The 23,237-nt window shown below is 36.3% G+C and overlaps 1 protein-coding gene across 1 annotated transcript in view; it reads right to left on the reverse strand.

Moving 5' to 3' along the window:
- The window catches only part of LOC143247943 (coiled-coil domain-containing protein CG32809-like), a 472,276-nt gene that overhangs the window by 414,417 nt on the left and 34,622 nt on the right, over nucleotides 1–23,237 (reverse strand). The window contains exon 2 of the mRNA XM_076496493.1: nucleotides 3,141–3,381. The gene's annotated coding sequence lies outside the window, so the exon portion shown is untranslated. The remainder of the gene's footprint in view (nucleotides 1–3,140; nucleotides 3,382–23,237) is intronic.

Raw genomic sequence — 23,237 nt, forward strand, 5'->3', positions numbered from 1 at the left:
TTAACACTTTCTTTCAGTGTTATAGTACTTTGGGCACGCTAACGTTCTTGGACTGCGAATCCGATTATTTTTGAAACACGCGCCATTGCCGTACAAACGAGTCCTAAAATTTGAATGATAGGTGCGCTATAGTAGTAAATTGCGAATCCTTCTATTCTGTCTAATAAAAGTGTTCAAGGTAGGGGTTGTGTACTAACTGTGTTTTTCCTAGTTTATCAGTTCCAAACAAGGGACTGCTGACACAGACAGCCCGTGAGTAAAAACAAAAAACTCCAAACAACAGTACAATAAGCCTAAACTTATATTGTTTCGAGTTAGAGACTAGACTTCTGTTTTTATTATAGTTTAATGGAGCAAAATAGAGAACAAATACCATTTTTCAGTAGCAAACAATTTTAACAAGAGAAGAAGCAATTCGTCAGGCATCATATGATCTGTTTGTTAGGATTCTTGACTCGCAGCCTGTTAGTCTTCGAATGCTGCGACCGAAAACGTTCACCCTTTTATCTGTGTGGACGTTATAATGCGTTGGTCAATCCCAATATTCTTTGAAAAGAGTAGCCCAAGAGCTGGCGGTGAGAGGTGCTTACCGCTTTCCTTCCTTCTCATTTGTTACTTCAAAATTAAGGGACCCGGCATGGCTAGGTGGTTAAGGCATTCGACTCATAACCCGAGGGTCGTGGATTCGAATTCCCGTCATACCAAACATGCTCGCCCTTTTAGCCGTGGGGGGCGTTATAATGTGACGGTCAATCCTAATATTCGTTGGTAAAAGAGTAGCCCAAGAGTTGGCGGTAGATGGTGATGACTGGCTGCCTTCCCTCTAGTCTTACACTGCTAAATTAGGGACGGCTAGTGCAGATAGCCCTCGTGTAGCTTTGCGCGAAGTTCAACAACAACAAAAACAAAATAATTCATATTCAAAATGTATACATAAACAGCTCGACATGCAAGTATCAAATTTCACCAGAGGCATATTGAGAGTCACAAGCTTAATTTGGGTAAGACTGGACACGCTGTACCAGATTTCAAGGTGTTCGTTATGTTTTCTGTTGATTTTCAATCAGAATTAACGTGACTTGGAATAACGTTTATTGTGTAAAACGCATGAATCATTAGTACTCGCTTTTGGTTTTTAAGAAAATGCTTTCCAAATTAAATACAAAGTAAAAAAAATCGCAAAATGTGGAACAACAAATATATTATGTCGTTGTTACAACACTGTTGTAATTGAATTGTAGTGACATAGTTACATCAGAATAGTTGTCTCAATAGTTTGTTTGTTTTACATTTCGCTACAAGCCACTCAAAAACTCTCTGCGCTAGCTGTTCCTAATTTAGCAGTTATAGACTAGAAGGAAGGTAGCTAATTAACACCACCCACCGCCAACTCTTGTGCTACGCTTTATCAAAAAATACTGGGACTGACCAGCAAATATAACGTTCTCATGACTGAAGGGACTGGTACGTTTGCTGAGGGAATTTGAAAGAGCCACCCGGAGATTGCGAATATAGCGCCCTAACTACCAGGCAACGCTAGGCCTGTTTAAACAATAAACTGGTCTTAGGTAGATATTCATAATGCAGTATAGAAATACGAGGTCTGTTCAAAAAATACGCGGACTGACGTCATAAAACAAAATGTACTTTATTTAGAAGTTACAGGTCTGGGACCCCTTCAAAGTACTCTCCTCCCCAACGCACACACGTATCCCAACGGTGTTTCCACTTGTTGAAACAGTTCTGGTACGCTTCTTTTGTAATGTCCTCCAGCTCCTTTGTCGCATTTGCCTTAATCTGGAGAATCGTCTCAAATCTTCTTCCTTTCAAGGGTCTTTTGAGTTTGGGGAACAAGAAACAATCGCAAGGAGCAAGGTCAGGTGAGTAGGGTGGGTGGGGAAGAACAGTGATCGAGTGCTTGGCCAAAACTCACGAGTTCTGAGGGCCGAATTTCGCAGCAACGCGGTGCATCTTCAATTTTTCGGTCAAAATCTCGTAACAAGATCCAACTGGTATTCCACACTCTTCACCAAGCTTCCTAACAGTCAGACGTCGATTTGCCCGCACCAGGGTGTTGATTTTGTCGACGTGTGGGTCGTCAATTGACGTGGAAGGACGTCCAGGACGCTCATCATCTTCAATGGACTGTCGACCATCCTTAAAACGTTCATGTTACTTGAAACATGCCGTACGCTTCATAGCAACATCACCGTAAGCCGTGTTAAGCATTGCAAAAGCTTCAGTCGCAGATTTTCCAAGTTTAACACAAAATTTCACAGCAAGTCGTTGCTCCTTCAGGTCATTCATTCTGAAATCCGCCAAACGATAAAATCGCACTTCACTTAAAACCGCGTAGCTAATACACAAATGAAGATATCTGCAACAATCGGGAAATGGCGTCGTAATCAGCTGATCTGTGCGAACCTAGCGACACCAAGCGGTTTCCCTGGAACCAACTGGAGCCGCGCAATTCAAACAGTCCGCGTATTTTTTGAACAGCCCTCGTATCAGTACTTTACAGTAGTAAAAAATGTAACTAATAAAAGAAATTGCGTTAGCATGATGTATTAAGGAGAAACAAAATATAATAAGAAAGAGATTTACGACTGGTTTTAGCAGGAAATGTGTAGAAATTTGTTCCGGTTCATTAGCAGTTCTTAGAATACAAGCTAATACAGTAGCCTCCTGTGACCACCACATTATTCTTGCGTAATTTCACCAGCACTTTTATCGTACAGGCTGATACAGTAATACTACCACACAACACCATACGTATCCACCTTATTCTTTCTTTTTGCTTCAATTTTTCGCACTCTTAGTGTAAAAACTGGTATAGTAATTTTATTATTAGTGTTTATGTGTCACCATATGCTTCTTGCTTCAGTTCATTAGCATGCTTAACGCGCTATCTTAGAAAGTATATCGCTACTGACAGGTTTTCATTGCAGACATGCTACTTTAATCTATCTTACTTTTTACCAACAGGTGTCAGTATGATAGCTGAAGAATGCTTTTGTAAAATTCACAACACTAAATAAATATACATTTTTGAGTAGAGAATTCAATACCTAATTACTTTAGAAAAAAATATTACAGTAATTTTTATCATAAATAAATAGTAAAAAATGTTGGATACTTACTTATCAAAATAAAGTCGTTCAGTCTCTGGCGTTTTCTGCTCTTAGGTTCAACGTTTTGCGCACCCGCTGCAAAGAAATGACGCTATCCACTTTAGAATCGTAGGTTCTATATAAAAACAACCGCCATCTTCCACTATCCCAGTGTCCTATCCCGGCAGTTCCTGCAGCTTATCGTCTCTTCTTCTAGTTTATGAGTTCAAGATAATGAACGGCTACACAAACATAACCCTTGCGTAAATTTCTGGAACAAACGAACGAAGAGAAAAAAAACAATATCCACCTATATAGTTTACAATATTTATTGTGCTATTTGCTGACAAAATGCTGAAAACAACTATCGTATAACTTCTTTTTAATATACTAGCTGTAAGGGAAGTTAATTGATAAAGAAATAATTTAAAAAGGAATCAATGACAGAACTGTCAATTTCTTCTTGGAGTTACGTGTCCATGATAATCATGTTACTAAGATAAAGCTTTGTGTCCTCCAGTGTTACAATAACTGTACTTTAATCTCAAATAATCATGTTACTAAGATAAAGCTTTGTGTGGTCCAGTGTTACAAGAACTGTACTTTTATCTCAGATAATCATGTTACTAAGATAAAGCTTTGTGTGGTCCAGTGTTACAAGAACTGTACTTTTATCTCAGATAATCATGTTACTAAGATAAAGCTTTGTGTGGTGTGTTACAAGAACTGTACTTTTATCCAGATAATCATGTTACTAAGAATGTGTGGTCCAGTGTTACAAGAACTGTACTTTTATCTCAGATAATCATGTTACTAAGATAAAGCTTTGTGTGGTCCAGTGTTACAAGAACTGTACTTTTATCTCAGATAATCATGTTACTAAGATAAAGCTTTGTGTGGTCCAGTGTTACAAGAACCGTACTTTTATCTCCTTTTACCTATCTATCATGAACATTTCAGTTTTTCCTATGGTTTCTCTCTATCTAGTAAGAGGTCTTGGGTTTCTTTTCCACTTCAATTTCTTTGAAATAAGGCGAATAAATTTTTAATAGTCTTGGGATTAATTTTTCGGTCGGAAAGAAACCATTATTTACATTCTTCCATACAATGTAGAAAATTGTCACTCCTGAAATGCCCTTTAGCAAAAAAGTACAATTACTTATCATGAAAAATAGATACATGCATAAAGTTTTTGCTAGCGATCGATGAAAAATAAGGCCAAAAATAGCATACTAAGCATTCGCAGAATATAGCTAACCATCCGTACGATCAAGTTTCGTCAATGTAAATAACTCTTGTCTCTTGTTATTTCAAACAATGGAAATCAATCGACTCTCATGGTATTTCTCCACCTTAATGACATATTCATTGTTTTGATACTTAAAAGTTTAGTTGGTTTGTCATCCCTTTAAAGGTAAATGTCTTCAGTAATTTTACACCAAGTGCAAAAAATAATGTTATATATTTTTTTAACCAACTGTTATTTCTAAAGATAACAGAACGCCCCATTGGCTCAACGTTAAGCTCGAAGGCTTATAACGCTAAAATTCGGATTTGATTCTTGCAATGAGCACTGCAAAGATAGCTCATTGTACAGTTTTGGGTTTAAAGCAAAGACAAAAAGAAACATGACGAGACGCGTGATTAATAAAATCTAGATTATATTCTGACCAGAAAATGAATATTATGGTTGAGGTAAAGAAAAACACGCTACCTGGTGTTAGTACTGTTAAAATACGTACATTTTATGTAGATAATACAGTCAATGTCTTTGTAATTTATCTCGGACGAACCTCCAGTTTATCATGTTATGAATCACAATTTGAAATAACCTGAAACTGAGTTAAATTTTAATTTTAATATAGAAGCTAATTAAATGTCGAGATGTATCTAATATTTGATGTTTGTCAATAATACTGATATACGCTGTTTTCTTTCTTGATACAAATATATTGAGTCTTCTATCCGATCTGAAACTTAAATGATATCGTATCGAAGGTTCACGACGAGCAAATTAATTCTGAGTTGATATAAGTACAATACATAACGGGGAGCTAGATAACTCTTTGCTGATCACACATGAGTTTTTGATCGCCGAAGTTATATAATATCTTCGTCTAATGTTAATCCACTGAAGTTATATAATATCTTCGTCTAATGTTAATCCACTGAAGTTCAACAGTTTGTAATGTTAGAACTTCACTAATAATCCTGGTCAAATATCTGAAATTCCCGATTAGTAAGCGTTAATCACGGTTACAGCTTCTGAGTTTTATAGTGTACCAGCTGTAGCAAACCAACAATATATACTGTCCCTTAGCATATCGGTGTATGAGGCTCTAGAAATTTAATTTGTCCCAACAATGCGCTAGTTCTTCCGTGAAACATGCATTGTTGATGCTTACACTCGAGAATTTCTAAATTTAGTGAATAGACTAGAATTTCGCAATACACAATTAACAGTATAAGTCACGTGCAGTTCTAAATATACATTTAACTGAAAAAACTTCGGTGTTAAAATAAATATATAATACTGAATCCGTCAGAGTATAACAAGAAGTTACGAGAAAACTCGCAATTTTCTAATAGCATTTTTAAGTTACACTGTTAATATATATCGATGATATAGTACAACATCACATAAAAAACAGTACTAACGAACAACTTGTCTCCTCAGGGACTTAGAGACAATAACATGTAGAAACGGACAAAGAATACTCTATAGTTAACTGGTCAGATACATTATACCATCTCTTTCATACAACATTACCATTAACAAGTAAAATATCCCGATAGTTAAAAATTCAGTCCAATTTAGAGTTCACCAAGGCAACCACATAGTCAACACAAAAAAACAATGGTCACCTTCGACATACTCAATTTACTCACTAACTGACCAATTACATAAACTGTTAACAGCCTGAACAGTATAAGAACTTTCAAGGGACGTACATAAGCGACAGTCTCCACGATAATAGAACTAAAAAATTTTATACTGACACAACAATACTGCCAGCAACAACAATAACAACAAGTCAATATAACTCATAAAGTCTGTATCAATACCACGTACTTCCTAAATGAGGATAAATACCGCCAACAGCAACAGTAGAATAGATGTCACAACCTCCTTTATATTTGTTTGATTGTTTCTATTAAGACTATCTGTCGTTCTCCCTAATTTTGAATTGTTGACCATAGATATGGCAACAATCAGCCGTCAGTGCCCATCGTCATTTATTCACGTATTCTTTACCAAAGACAAGTGGATTTGTCGTCACCTTATCAGGTCCCAAATAAGCATGTTTGGTGAATGGAATCGATCTGGCGACTTGAGAATTGCGATTCGACCATTTAACCATCAGGCCATCTTCTGTATCGATACAACATGAATACAAATATTACTAATAACAATAATGTTTAGCGATGGGCTTATCTCTTCCACTAATGTCCAGTAATTTCTACAAGGAAAATTCAGAAATTCCAGGTCCTTCAAAGCAAATGGTTCAAGTCTCAAGACTTTGTTTCGATATGCTGACAATACTCTCGTAATATGACCATACACTAAAGGTAGTAATTCATGTATCAACTGAACAATTTGTTTGTTTTGTTTTTCGCACAAAGCTACTCGAGGGCTATCTGTGCTAGCCGTCCCTAATTTAGCAGTGTAAGACTAGAGGGAAGGCAGCTAGTCATCACCACCCACCGCCAACTCTTGGGCTACTCTTGTACCAACGAATAGTGGGATTGACCGTATGATTATAACGCCCCCACGGCTGGGAGGGCGAGCATGTTTGGCGCGACTCGGGCGCGATCCCGCGACCCTCAGATTACGAAGCGCACGCCTTAACGCGCTAGGCCATGCCAGGCCCAACTGATCAGACAACATCCACTAATTCAATTCACAATGGAAATAAAAGAAGATACTAAACCGTCATTCCTTGACGTCAATGATTATAAACACTCGTAATTCCTATACCAGAGGTGTGTACAAGAAACCCAGAAGTACTGTGTCTATAAACCAAACTAGCCAACAATACAGAACTAGATGTCGTGGACTGTCTAGTTTCAGGAATGTACAAAATACGATAGTTTCTAACAAGTGTGAAGAGAAATACAGCAATACAACCATCACTGATAATTGGTGCCACGAAAACAGAAAAAAAAAAAGTTTGGTATAATACTGAGAATAAGCAGAAATAAACTGGCAAATATTCAGCCATATTCCCTTATGTCAAAGACTACCGTAAAAATGTACACAATATATGTAAATAGCAAAATGTTAGAAAAGTATTGAGAAAAACATAACATAATACGACTGCAGTCAGTACACATCAAACCGTCTTAAACGTAGCGGAGGGCAAGAAAATATTTTACAATATACTTTATGAATCCAAATTCTTATGCATTCAAGAAGCAATAACGAAAACTCAATAAAATTCAAAACTCAGAAGAATAACACACACTAATCTTTTTTGCAATAGCCTATCACGTCAGAGAAGAATGATGCTAAAAGAATGGGATATGAAGACAAGACAAGATGTACCTTCCACTTCCACCTAACTGATAAAACATTTAGCCAACCTAAAACAAAAGGCAATAAAACCTTGCTATATCTCTTTTCAAGTAAAACTGAAGGAACAGAAAGAAGATTATTAACTGTTGAAGGATGTCCCTTCCAGCTCCCAAATATAAACACCCCTTACTATTCATATATTCATCCAATGTTTCTTGAACTCAGTTAAATTTTCTGCCTCCTCTACCCTTGAAGGTGGCTCATTCCAAAAGCCAACCACCCTGTCTGAAAAGTCAAACTATCAAACACCAGATGACTCCTATACTGCTAATATTTGACTTTATGACCCTTTGTCTTACTGTTTTCACACGAAAGTGTTTGATGGATTTGTATTATCATTTCACTTGATAACCTTGAACACCTCAATCAAATCAACTCTGCCCCTCTGTTCTCCAAAGAAAACAAGTTTAGAGATTTTAGTTTCTCATCACAGGACAATTCCACCATCCCAGGTGTCCTAGCGGCTCGTCTCTTGAATCTTTTCCAACAATTCAATGCCCTTCTTGAGGACGAGAACACAAAATTCTACACGGTCCTCTAAATGAGGCTTTACAAGTGATTGTCCTGTATTCAGCATTTACATACATGCTACCAAAAATTCTATTAGTCATAATGCTAATTACAATATATTGTTTAGATGACTTAAGTGGTATTTCGATCACAATACCAATATTGTTTTCTTCAAAACCAGCATTTAACGTATTCCCGTTTAAATTATAATAATAATTTGAATTGTGAAAACCGACACGTATCACCTTACATTTTGAATAATTAAACATCATCTGCCACATACTGACCAAATGCATCAACTGATCTAAATCTCCCTTTAAGACTGCAGCATCTATGACACAACTAACCACCCCAAAATTCTGAGTGTAAGTTAAACACTTCAAAATCCTGTTAGTCGTTCCAATGAGGTGTCAATATCATAAACATAAATTACAAACAGAAAAGGACCAAAGATCCTGCTGCATATCGCTTGTAACTGTGATCCAATCAGACCTAATTCCATTTATTAACACTCCCTGCTTATCAAACACTTTCTGAAAATCAACGTAAACCAAGATCCACAATATTTCCTTCATCAGTTCTTGCAGTACCGTTATCACAGGATGCCAGAAGATTTATTAAACAAGACTTTCCCTTGGTGAAACCATGTTGACTCTTTGACACTTTATCAAACTAATTTAAGTGACTCTGTAATGCATTTCTAATTACACTCTCAAACATTTCAACTACTGATGTAAAACTAACTGGCCTATAATTGTCTGGACAATGTTCATCACTTCCTTTAAATATTGGACTGGCATTAGTCAACTTCCAGTCTTCTAATACCCTTCCACTACTCAATCACCTGTAAAATAATACAAGCTACAGTAACAATACATTTCATACTTCAGGATAGTTCTTTAATATTTACCCCATACATTAAAGGCTCTGTTTAGGGCACAATACTTGTGTCTTCCTTCGTAAAAACTGAATAACTATATAATTCATTAAGTTTACTATCTAATTATCACCTTTCGAGATCAGTTCCTCATTATCATTTTTAAGAGACCCAATCCCCATTCGAATAAATTATCGTCTCATAGTTATTTAGAAACGTTCAAATAATTTAGTATTTTTTTTACTATTGGTATTAGTATATTTAAAATAAAAATCTGAATGTTTAACAAGTGTTTCTTGTTACTTACAGTCGTCATACGGTTAAGAGAACCAGTAGAAACTATTAGAATTAAAATAACAAGTTGCGTATAAAAGATTGGTTTAATAACCTACCTAATGTAAATACCTTACCTAGAAAAGATTCATGGTGGCTCAACGGTAATTATTAAGCTTGTAAGAATAGAATCGGGTTCTAACACCTGCAGAGGTGGGTGGTGACAGAGCAAAGATAGCCCATTGTGTAGCTCTTTGCGGTTGACAGCAGAAAAAGAATATAAACTGATCCAACTGCTGGGTTAAAGTACACAACATAAAACATATCCAGACAACGTCGTACATCATACGGTGTTTTGATCTTGTAAAACGCTGAATTCACACACAAAAATTAAATGTACTTAAGCGAAATCCCAATTTCTGTAATAAAAGGTTTACTTTCTGTTACAGCGTGTAAAATTTACTTGTTTATTTTTTTTTACAAATTTTAAATAAAGCCCCATTTACTTGTGTTTGTATTTGGTTTGTTTTGAATTTTGCACAAAGCTACGCGAGGGCTATCGACGCTAGCCGTCCCTAATTTAGCAGTGTAAGACTAGGGGGAAGGCAGCTAGTTATCACCACCCACCGCCAACTCTTGGGCTGCTCTCTTTCCAACGAATAGTGGGATTGACCGTCACATTATAACGCCACCACGACTGAAAGGGCGAGCATGTTTGGTGTGACGGGGATTCGAACCCACGACCCTCGAATTATAAGTCGCCTTATAATTATAAGTGCTTTAACCACCTGGTCATGCTGGGCCTGTTTGTATTATCAAGAAAAGGAAGTAACAATCATACATTTCTGTATATCGAGGTCGAAGAGAAATCCCGCACAAACGTTCACTTATTTTCAAATATTTTGGTCTGTCTAAATCAGTGTACTTGAGTTTAAAAGAGCATTGTACCACATTATATTATTAACATTTTTATATGTACTCTAGTTTTCATTCGAACGTGAAAGTAAAACAGAAAAATGGTTTAAAATTGGGACCTCCAATTGCACGTGGGCATTTAATTCTACGTGCATACAGACTAATCGATTTCATTTTTCTTAGGTTTTTCTGAGCTGCGACTACGTTTAATATTAGGTTTAAATGCCAATCATTTTAACAGTTGTTGTGATCAAAATAAGAATAAGTCTAACAGCTAAATACAAATCGTTCTAGTACCTTTTGTGATCAAAATAAGAATAAGTCTAACAGCTAAATACAAATCTTTCTAGTACCTTTTGTGATCAAAATAAGAATAAGTCTAACAGCTAAATACAAATCGTTCTGGTACCTTTTGTGATCAAAATGAAAATAATTCAGATAGTTTTTGTGGTCAAAATAGTAAAATTAATAACAAAAATCAAGAATGATTCTGCTTCTAATTCAGGAAACCACGCTGTCTAGTATCAGTTTCCCTTTGTTCAATGGAACCCCGCTATAAATATTTGGTTGCTTATATTCAATGGAACGCGCTATCAAACATTTGGTTGCTTCTACTCAATGGAACCCGTTATTAAATATTTGGTTGTTTCTAGTCAATGGAACCCACTATCAGCTATCTGGTTGCTTATAATTAATGAAACCCCACTTTCAAATATTTGGTTGCTTCTAGTCAATGGAACCCACTATCGACTATTTGGTTGCTTATAATTAATGGAACCCCACTTTCAAATACTTGGTTGCTTATAATTAATGGAACCCCACTTTCAAATATTTGATTGCTTATAATTAATGGAACCCCACTTTCAAATATTTGGTTGCTTATAATTAATGGAACCCCACTTTCAAATATTTGGTTGCTTCCACGCAATGGAATCCTGTTCTGAAATACTTGGTTGCTTCTACTCAATGAAATGAGCCTGCCATCAAATATTTGTTGCTTCCACTCAATAAAAATCCGCTATCAAATATTTGATTGCTTACACTCAATGGAAACCCCTTCCATTAAATAATTCAAATTCTTTCAAATAATTAGTTGCTTCTTTTCAAAGGAACCCTCTATCAAATATTTTATTGCTTCTACTCAATGGAACCCGCTATCAAGTACTAGATGCATTTACACATGATCCCTGAAAGTGTTTTGTGTTAAAAGTATATCATGTCAAAATTATGAATAACAAACATTTTGTTTTCTTCCTTCGAAGTGCATATGTCACGCTGTGTTGTAGCCTACAAAGTTTTTATTCTTCTTGTAATTCATGGTATGCGCACGTTTTACTGACGTCAAGACAGTACAAATTGCATTGTTACGCGTCCTTTATATGATATCATTTTTGTGTCCACTGACTAACTGACACACAACAAAGTACTGTATACGTGTAGTTTAAACATATAGTCCCCCTCCAGACGGTGATGGACCCCTTTTGAGTAAATAAAATTACTGTGGTAAATTTCTTCTGTTCATTGAAATCCCGCTATCAATTACTAGGATTTTTTCTAGTCAGTGGAAATCATGCTAGCAAGTATTATGTTGTTTCTATTGGATTGAAACCCGCGAAACGTTTTTGTTGTTGTAAACCCGGACAGCTACGGTAAGTTATGTACGTCATTACGAGAGAAAGCCAGTGTAAAATGGTCTACACAATCAAATTATGATAAAATGAGTAGCGTGGTTACCAGTAATTGTTACCAAATAAAATTTGTAAATCTTGAGTAGAAACCCCTACTAGATGGTCATATTGATAAGGTTCAATGTCAAGTTTATTACGATGTACATTCTCTAGTTTTTTTCTTCTAAATTCCAGCTTAACTCAGTACAGGATGACAATTGAAGTTCTTGAATATGACTCCTTGTATGTGTTCAGATCATGTGACTTGCTAAATTATTAACAGTCGGTCGAAGTAAAATATGACCCGGCATAGCCATGTGGGTTAAGGCGTTCGACTCGTAAAATGAGGGTCGCGGGTTCGAATCCCTGTCACACCAAACATGCTCGCCCTCTCAGCCGTGGGAACGTTATAAAGTGAAGGTCAATCCCACTATTCGTTGGTAAAAGAGTAGCCCAAGAATTGACGGTGGGTTGTGATGACTAGTTGCCTTCCCTCTAGTCTTACACTGCTAAATTAAGGACGGGTAGCGCAGATAACATTCGTATAGCTTTGCGCGAAATTCAAAGACAAAACCATCCAAGTAGAAGTGCAATCTCTCAACGGAATTGTCACAAACTTTTGACTTTTAGGATATGTTTTAAAAAATGACAGCATGTTATAATAAACCTTAAGTATTAAAAATGATTCGCAAATTCTTTAAGGATTTCATACATATAATTCTTATCTCGGGTTATGAATAATCAAATCATTCACACGTTTATAACCTGCGACATGCAGTATTCAAGATCGGATATTATTATCAACTGTTTTTATTCGTTTGTTTTGTTTCTGGAATTTCGCGCAAAGCTACTCGACGGCCATCTGCACGAGCCGTCCCTAATTTAGCAGTGTAAGACTAGAGGGAACGCAGCTAGTCATCACCACCCACCGCCAACTCTTAGGCTACTCTTTTACCAACGAATAGTGGGATTGACCGTAACATTATAACGCCCCCACGGCTGAAAGAGCGAGCGTATTTGGTACGACTGGGATTCGAACCAGCAACCTTCGGATTATGAATCGAACACCAACACGCTTGACCATGCCGGGCCCCGTCTTTATTCAAAACATCTATAAAACATTCTAGACTTCAGTTATTGTATTTGGACTCAGTGTGACTTCACGTCCCCAGCACAAATCAGTGCGTTTGTTCAGATGCTTGTACGAAATTAATGAAAACTTTTAACCCAAGAAATTTTTTTTTAAATAATGAATAATCACAGTTTGTCTCCTATTACGGAATATAACACATTTTGTGGTGTCAGACCAAGATAATTTTACTTATTGTTACCCACCATCCAATAGCTCGATGGTATGTTTGAAAGCTTATAATGCTGGAAACTGTATTTCAATACTGGTGGTAGGCAAGGATAGCGTCTTGTGTGTCATGGTGCTTAACATTAAACAAACAAATTACTCTTTTTGTACAACACTAACGGAAACAAACATGACTAGACCGGTTATGAATATTCTTGTCATAACTTACTTCAATCGTGATACCGATATAGTAGTACTTAACAAATGTATAATAATCAGTGTCTGTAAACTTAATGGTGTTACTTTCGTGTAATACTGGTGATATCGTTCCTATGGCAACAGTCATGTCTTCCTACTGAGTGAGAACAATCGTTTCATTCAAACGTGACACAATGCGATTAATTATCTTACGTTGTTAAACAATTCATAATATTTAATAGAAGCGGTATAAACAAAATTGCGATAGATAGATACGCTTTCTTTTTCATCCGTTTCACTATTCCGTAAACTTTAAACAGAATGTAGGTCTCGACTAGCTTTTATGCAAAATAAATTTTATTTTACGATTGTAAGCACCTAAAATTTTACGTCTGTAAAAGAGACGTTTACAAATATAGAAAAACACTGGAGTTTAAATAACATTAAACAAGGAATGCATACACTTAACGTCTTCTTGTTGTTTGCAACAAGGCCAAGCTTTCAACTGGAAGAAGAATTGTTTGTTTGTTTTTTGGAATTTCGCACAAAGCTACTCGAGGGCTATCTGTGCTAGCTGTCCCTAATTTAGCAATGTAAGACAAGAGGGAAGGCAGCTAGTCATCACCACCCACCGCCAACTCTTGGGCTACTATTTTACCAACGAATAGTGGGATTGACCATCACGTTATAACGCCCCCACGGCTGAAAGGGCGAGCATGTTTGGTGCGACCGGGATTCGAACCCGCAACCCTGAGATTACGAGTCAAACGCCTTACGCGCTTGGCCATGCCAGGCCTCTGGAAGAAGAAACGAAAAATATGTAAATATGTTAACTCAAACAAATTTGAACGACTGCTCATCTCTCGTGGAGATGCAAAACATACTGAACTTTAACAGCGATAAACACACTGTCAAAACATGCTGAACTTCAACGGCGATAAACATACTGTCAATACATGTTGACCTTTTACAGCGACAGTCACACTATCAACACATGGTAAGTTTGAAGAGCGACATGCACAGTCAGTACACAATCAGCTATTAAATACAGTTTTCTGTCTTAACGTTTCATGTTCTTTTGTACGACTAAACACTCAAATCGTAAAAATTTCCGTTTGTAATTGACAAATGTCCCCTTACTTCAGAAAGCTGCGCCTTTCAAAGTAAACACACTGTCGTGTTAAATTCAGGTTTCAAAAAATAATAGGTTACCCTTTTCCTTTGGAAAAATATATTATTCTAGCAGCCTAGCCTTCTTCCACAAATCTCCATTTATGTTTTCGTTATGGCAACAGTGATCTCAGGTCAGCATGTCATTGTATGATGATAAAACCCAAGTGCTTGAACGAGTTTTCATTAAGAAGTTATTTTGTGTTCGCGAAAATACTTTTGAAGTGCCAAAGATATAAAAGCACATTTTTAGACAGATTTATAATTAGTTGTCACCCTTACAATGGATAAGTGGCTAAATATCAGTAACAAATCTGATGCGAGTAAAAATCTTCCTAGGCCTAGCTAGGCCTAATACGAATTCATCGTCGTTATCGTCGTCTGCAGCACTTCAACGCAGGATGACGCAAGAAGTATTGAAACAAGAAAGAAAAGAAAGTATAATGAAAGTTTTATTTGATATGGTTTTACATGGACAGGTAATGAAGATGTACCTTGTGGGTTGTGTGTTGAATGTAGAACAGTGTTGAGTAACAGTAGTTTGCATCCAGCAAGATTAAGACGGCATCTAAAAACCAAACACTCCCAATTAAAAAATCCAACTTCCGAGTATTTCAAAAGAAAGTGTTCGCAATTAAATGCAAGGAAAGCTACATTTTGTTCGTTTCTCCATCACGACAACAAAGGTGCTCTTATTGTTTCATATTGTGTTAGTTACCGTATTGCAAAAACAGGTGAAGCTCATACAATTGCAGAATATTTGATGAAACCATGCGCAAAAGATTTGGTAGAGTGCACGACTGATGAAAAGTTTCTTAAAAACATTAATTCTGTGTCCCTTTTTGACAACTCGATTTCTAGAATAATCAAGGATATGCCAGTAAATTGCTTAACGGAGTTAATAAGACGAGTAAAAGCAAGTCCAACCTTTTCGCTTCAGATGGATGAATCAATAGATGTAGCAGGTTATGGGATGTTGCTTGTGTTTGTTCGCTACATTCACTAAGCTGGTTTTGAAGAAGGCATTCTAATATGCAAATCTTTGCCTACTCAAACAACAGGCAAAGAAATATTTAAACTGATCGATTTATTTATGGAAGAACATGATATCCAATGGAAGCTTTGCACTGATGGGGCTGCAGCTATGATTGGAAGATTTTCAGGTGCAGTGGCACGTAAAATCCGGACATCGAGAATATCCACTGTTGTCTTCATCGTTATGCACTTGCAATGAAACGAATGCCAGAAGATTTAAAAGAGATATTGGTTGATGTCATAAAAATAGTTAATTTTATAAAATCAAGACCACTCAATGCGAGGATCTTTAGTTTACTCTGTGAAGATATGGGAGGTTTGCATAAACATTTGCTGCTTCATACTGAAGTCCGATGGCTTTCTCAAGGAAAAGTGCTTGCTTGGTTTTACGAATTGCGTGAGGAGATAGGTTTCTTTTTATGTGAATTCCATTCTGAGCTTGCATACAAATTAAGGGACAAATGCTGGATACAAAAGGTGGCTTACATTTCGGACGTATTTACCGACCTAACTGAAGTGCAGGGTACCAGGGTAGCATACTTCAAAGATCAGTTTAAAATAGAAGCACTTTAACGTAAGCTAAAATTTCGTGGTGAATGAATACTTATGGAAGAACTTGACTGCTTCCAAAATCTCGGTGTTTTTTTGTGTTTTTTTTACTTATGAATCAAATTTCCTTAAGTAAAGATGTAAAAGTTTCAGTCTTGCAGCACATATCTGACTTGTATACAACTATTGAGGAGTACTTCCCTCCTCATTCAGAAAAATTACTATGGATTCAAAATCCCTTTGTTGACTCTACAAATATCAACGATTTGCCTTTGAAAGAGAAAGAACAGCTTACAGAAACTTCAACTGATTACACCTTAAAAACAAAATTTCAGCAGGAAGAAATTACACAGTTTTGTATTCAAATGGCCATGGAATACCCTGAAATCAGTAAAAGAGGTTTGAAAATCTTGATGCGTTTTCCAAAAAAAATATCTTTGTGATAAAATATTTTCACTGTATACAGATACAAAGACCAAATTTAGAAAAAGGTTAAATATTGAAGATTATTCGCGCTTACAGGTAACAATCAATAACTCCAAATATTTAACTACTTTATGAACAAAAGCAAGCCCATCCGAGACACTAATAAATAAATAAGTATTCTGTATTTTTACTGTAATACATTTTGGAAGCAGAAAATTTTAAACAAATAAGTAGAAGTAATTTTTTTATTTAAATATTGATATTCTTAATAAATATCTATTCCAAAAGCTTGAAGTAAACTTTATCTAGTGTTAGCGACAGATTGTTTCTATTTTTAATGTATTTTTTAGTAGGACTGCGGAATGTTTTTTTCTTTCTGATGTGAAGCTCCGCAGGTCTAAAAAGTTTGGGAACCCCTGTCTTAGGCTACTCTTTTACCAACGAATAATGGGATTGACCGTTACAATACAGCGCTCTCACAGTTGAAAGAGCGAGCAGGTTTGATGTGACGGGGATTCGAACCCGCCATCCTCGGCTTGAGAATCGAGTGCGCTAAGCACCTGCTTTGGTATTTGTTTTTTCTTATATCATACATTTTAATACCCCTACATTTTGTACTATACATTAAAAATATTCGGGATTTTTATAAAAACGTTCAGAATAACTGATACAAACATCCACTGTTATTCTAAATACATAAAGTGAGAGCTATATTATTTTGAAAAGTAAATAAGCTTTTGGTTTAAAATATTTTTATTCTCAAGAAGGAAGTTTCCGTATTGTATGTATATTCCACTCTGCGCATAAGTATTCCGAAGAAAAAGAATGTTTACGCTAACAAGGCACTTTAAATGCAAATTAAATAATTTTCCTGCATCATTATTATACTAAATAAAACATTGATCATATTAATCGGGTACAGAACATATTTTACTAAAAACAAGGGCCCAGCATGGCCAGGTGGGTTAAGGCGTGCGACTCGTAATCTGAGGATCGCGGGTTCGCATCCCCGTCGCGTTAAACATGCTCGCCCTTTCAGCCGTGGGGGCGTTATAATGTGACGGTCAATCCCACTATTCGTTGGTAAAAGAGTAGTCCAAGAGTTGGCGGTGGGTGGTGATGACTAGCTGCCTTCCCTCTAGTCTTACACTGCTAAATTATGGACGGCTAGCACAGATAGCCCTCGAGTAGCTTTGTGCAAAATTCAAAAACAAACAAACAAACTAAAAACAAGAACAAGGGATACGATCAAGCTGAAGCTCCACCTACATACTAGTGGTTCCTTTTTTATACACTAGAATATTGTTTGTTACGTTCTATATACCTAATTACACCTTTCGTTCAAAACCTTACAATGACAACTTCCGTTCAAAACCTCACAATCTAATGACAACTTCCGTTTAAATCCTTACAATTTAATGGCAACTTCCGTTTAAATCCTTACAATCTAATGACAATTTCCCTTCAAAACCTTACGAAATTAGCAGTAACATAAGAGGAAGATTCATTTGTTTTATTTTGAATTTCGCGCAAAGCTACTCGAGGGCTATCTGCAGTAGCCGTTCCTAATTTAGCAGTGTAAGATTAGGGGGAAGGCAGCTAGTCATCACCACCCACAGCCAACTCTTGGGCTACTCCTTTACCAACGAATAGTGGGATTGGCCGAACTTTATAACGCCCCCACGGCTGAAAGGGCGACCATATGTGGCGCGACGGGGATGCGAACCCGCGATCCTCAGATTACGAATCACACGCCTTAACCCACCTTGGCGGTGGGTGGTGATGACTTGCTGCCTTCCCTCTTGTCTTACACTGCTAAATTAGGGACGGCTAGCACAGATAGCTCCCCAGAGTAACTTTGTGCGAAAAACAAACAAACAAACATTTAATAATAGACGCTTAGTATTGAGCATATTTACAGATTCAACATGGAGTTAGCCAATCCGGGATCTTTACGTCATCATCTAGTCGAAACACAGTCAGCTAATAAAGCATGTTAAAACGTATACAATTTTTTATTCAGACGTAATGTATTTACATTCGGCAATTGCCTAACATACCCAAAATATCAACTCACCCTTTGAGGTAACGAACGCTTAAAGATGTTTACATAAATATCAAACATTTCGATTCAAACGGTAAACGTATAATTGAATTATTTTAAATTTTTTACAAAGCTACACTAGGGTTATCTGTACTAGGCATCCCTAATTTACCAGTGTAAGACTAGAGGGAAAGCAGCTAGTCATCACTACCCACCATTAACCCTGAGCTATTCTTTTAACCACAAATAATGGGATTGACCATCACGTTATAAGACCCCCATGGCTGAAAGGGCGAGCATGTTTGGTGGGAAGGGGATTCGAACCCGTGACCCTCAGATTACGAGTCGAGTGCCTTATCCACTTGGCCATGCCGGGCCTTAAGTGATGGGTAACTATAAATTAATAAGGTAATGAAAGACCAGAGGGCAGAGGAATAGTCATCACCACCCATCGCCAACTCTTGGGCTACTCTTTAACCAACGAGTAGTGAAATTGATCGTCATATTATAACGCTCCCACAGCTGAAAGAGCGAAGCATGTTTGGTAGGACGGGGATTCGAACTCGCGAACCGAAGATTGGGACCTTAGCACTTTCATTATCCGGCCATGTCAGGCCATCAACAAATGATATATAATTATACTACGGATAACATTATCAAGAGAACATGTAGAAACGTTTTTTTCGTTATGTTGCACCAATGAAATCGCTTCTAACATAGACCATTAACGCCTGGAAAACAAAACGTTTCCTATCAATCACAGCTCCATCTCTTAAAGAATAACTGTAATATATAATTTGGCAAGGAATTTTTTTTTAATTTATCCATTTCAATAATGCACCCATATATGTCAAAAACTACGTTAAAGTGATTTAGTATACTTCAGTTTCTGACTGAAAAAAATGTACAAAAATACAGTGTTTAAATGTTTTTAATCATAAATTGTGTTATGAATCCAAAGTGTGATACCTAATCAAAGACTATTATTATAAAGGTATGTAATAACTACTTTAAGTGCTTGTTAATCACTCAGGGGTATTTAGCATTCCTTATATTATTATATATGTATATAATCCATTATGTGTCATAATCTGTTTGATTATCTTTCTCTCTTGCAGTTTGAAGTTTATCACACCAGCCTGAGAAAGTTAAACAAGAACCTTACCTGTAGTTATATATACACATACATACAGTTGCAGCTCTTCAGAACCTTACCTGTAGTTATATATACACATACATACAGTTGCAGCTCTTCAGAACCTTACCTGTAGTTATATATACACATACATACAGTTGCAGCTCTTCAGAACCTTACCTGTAGTTATATATACACATACATACAGTTGCAGCTCTTCAGAACCTTACCTGTAGTTATATATACACATACATACAGTTGCAGCTCTTCAGAACCTTACCTGTAGTTATATATACACATACATACAGTTGCAGCTCTTCAGAACCTTACCTGTAGTTATATATACACATACATACAGTTGCAGCTCTTCAGAACCTTACCTGTAGTTATATATACACATACATACAGTTGCAGCTCTTCAGAACCTTACCTGTAGTTATATATACACATACATACAGTTGCAGCTCTTCAGAACCTTACCTGTAGTTATATATACACATACATACAGTTGCAGCTCTTCAGAACCTTACCTGTAGTTATATATACACATACATACAGTTGCAGCTCTTCAGAACCTTACCTGTAGTTATATATACACATACACACAGTTACAGCTTTTCAGGGCCTTACCTGTAGATGTATATACACATACACACAGTTCCAGTTCTCCAGAACCTTACTTGTAGATATATATATATACATGCACACAGGCGTCATTTTTCAGTTTAACAGTGCATTCAGTAACTGATAAACTGGCTGACTCAGAATGATATTTGCAGTGATATACGTTGTTCCTACCACTGTTGAATTTTTTTGTTTGCTGATAAGCAGAAAGCTACATAAGTACTGTTCCCAACTAGGGTATCGAAACTCGGTTAATAGAATTGTAAGTCTTCAGCCTTACCGCTGAGTCACTGGGCAAAGTCAGGTATCACCTTAAAGCGATATAATTAAGGTGAAGCCTTTATATAGGGTTTGTAACAAATTTTATATGCTTGTAAATAAATTTTAAATAAGCATATTACTTTCCATCCTAGAAAAGTGTAAAAACATAACTGGTATCACAATTGTTTAAAGTAAACAGTTTAATTTATTCAGAATTAGTAAGTTCAGAAGGTGACCTTTGTAGTGTTTGTTTTATTAATATAATATTTACAAAACGTCTTAGTTCCTAATTTAAAAAGTTATTCCACTGAAGTAGTCTTACACAAATAAATTACACATTTAATATCGTTTTAAAAACCGATGTGCAAAATTCAGGTTAGGGAATGAAACGAAAAACAAAAAACTTCGTTTTTTTTTCAATGAAATCTCTTGTATCTGAAATAGACACACACACACACATAATTCATAAAAGGAAAAGTTGGTTTTGAATTTCGCGCAAAGCTACTCGAGGGCTATCTGCGCTAGCCGTCCCTCATTTAGCAGTGCAAGACAAGAAGAAAGGCAACACCACCAAACGCCAACTCTTGGGCTACTCGTTTACTAACGAATAGTGGGATTTACCATCACATTATAACACCCCCACGGCTAAAAGGGTGAGCATGTTTGGTATGACGGGGATTCGAACCCGCGACTCTCAGATTACGACTCCAATGCCTTAACCACCCGGCCATACCAGGATCATGAAAGAAAAGCGTCCATTATCAACAAAAAGTTACTTCAAACAAATGAGTTACCAACATAGTTAAGAAGGCGGGCCTTGTTAGTGTGAAGTCGTATGTGACGTCATTCGATTAAACAAAAAGTGAAACCTTTGATTTAGTGGAATTCTAAAATCGAACAGCACGATATTTTTAAGTGACGAAATTTGCAATTAATGCGGCTTTCAAATCAACTATAACATTTTTCTTTAATGTTTTTTCGCTCTTTGTTGTTTTTTTTTTAGGGATAGAAAAGGAGAAGTGAACAAGAGATATAAACTAGGTAGAATGCACGAGCTCCACAGGACCCCTGCGTTTGCTGCAGGGTGACGTGATTACTGGGAAGATAATAATACGTTTTCTCAAAACAGTGACGGTGATAAAAGAAGGAATCATTTTTATTGGATACTGCCTCAAAAGAATATATGATATATATATATATATATACTGACCCACACACGTATATATGTATAAATATATATATAGCAAAACCGATATCACATGACATATCTTTTTTTTTCTTATCTATAAACCTTATAATAATGAAGATAAAAAATTTTCCCTTTCAACTTATTGATGTTTTCCACCAGCTAACAGCAGATAGTTAATAAACAATAACGAGATTTTAAACATACTAAATATAAATAACATACAAAGAACACACATTCTAAAGTAAAAAAGTGAACGAATTTAAAGTTATTAATAGCTTGTAAAGGTAATTAAGAGTATTTAAAGGTTAAAAAAAATCAAATATACTAATATCCATAAAGTACTGTGTCTAAGCGGTTTGTTTTGAAGTTAAGCACAGAGCTACACAATGGGTTGTCGGTGCTCTGCCCACCACGGGTATCGATACCCGGTTTCTAACGTTGTAAGTGCGCACACATAATGCTGTGCCATTGGGGAGGCTTTTTTTTTGTTAAATGTCTGAGAAATATTTATTAAAGAAAAAGCTGTATGGAGATATTAATAAAAAATTATATTTTTATATGAAACGACATACCACTAGGGGGCGTGTCTCACACTACTACTGTAAAGGTACACAAAGTCTGCTGTAAACAATAGTGTTAGCAACATAAGCACGCTGCAAATGAACAGGACTGTCAAAAACCCTAAAACCTTACTGGTTCCAATAAACAACATAAATTTTAACAGCATACACAATTCATTACCCTAAAAAAATATACCAAGACTTAGTTTTAAAATATCAATAAATTTTAATTTAAGCCTCAATAAAGTATACCATGCAAGCCTTAATTTTAAAAAAAAATATTAAGAAAAATTCACTATCTCAAAAAATCTACTGAAAAGTTAGTTAAAAAATATTAGTGATACTAACGTATAATTCCGTTCAATAAATCTACCAATACTTAATGTAATGACAAAACAAATCATATTTAATACAGAAACACTCAGTTGTAGTAAACCTTGAGTAATCTGTAGAGTTATGTTAAACAAATATTTTAGAAATAAAAAGAATACTGGGTGAAAAATACTGACTTGTGACACAATACTTAATTGTTTGTTTGTTTGTTGTTGGAATTTCGTACAAAGCCACTCGAGGGCTATCTGTGCTAGCCGTCCCTAATTTAGCAGTGTAAGACAAGAGAGAAGGCAGCTAGCCATCACCACTCACGGCCAACTCTTGGGCTACTCTTTTACCAACGAATAGTGGGATTAATCGTCACATTATAACGCCGCCAAGGCTGAAAGGGCGAGCATGTTTGGCGCGACCGGGATGCGAACCCGCGACCCTCAGATTACGAGTCGCACGCCTTAACACGCTTGGCCATGCCGGGCCACACACAATAC

This window comes from Tachypleus tridentatus, chromosome 3 (assembly GCF_004210375.1).
Source record: "Tachypleus tridentatus isolate NWPU-2018 chromosome 3, ASM421037v1, whole genome shotgun sequence".
NCBI classification, from domain to species: Eukaryota; Metazoa; Arthropoda; class Merostomata; order Xiphosura; family Limulidae; genus Tachypleus; species Tachypleus tridentatus.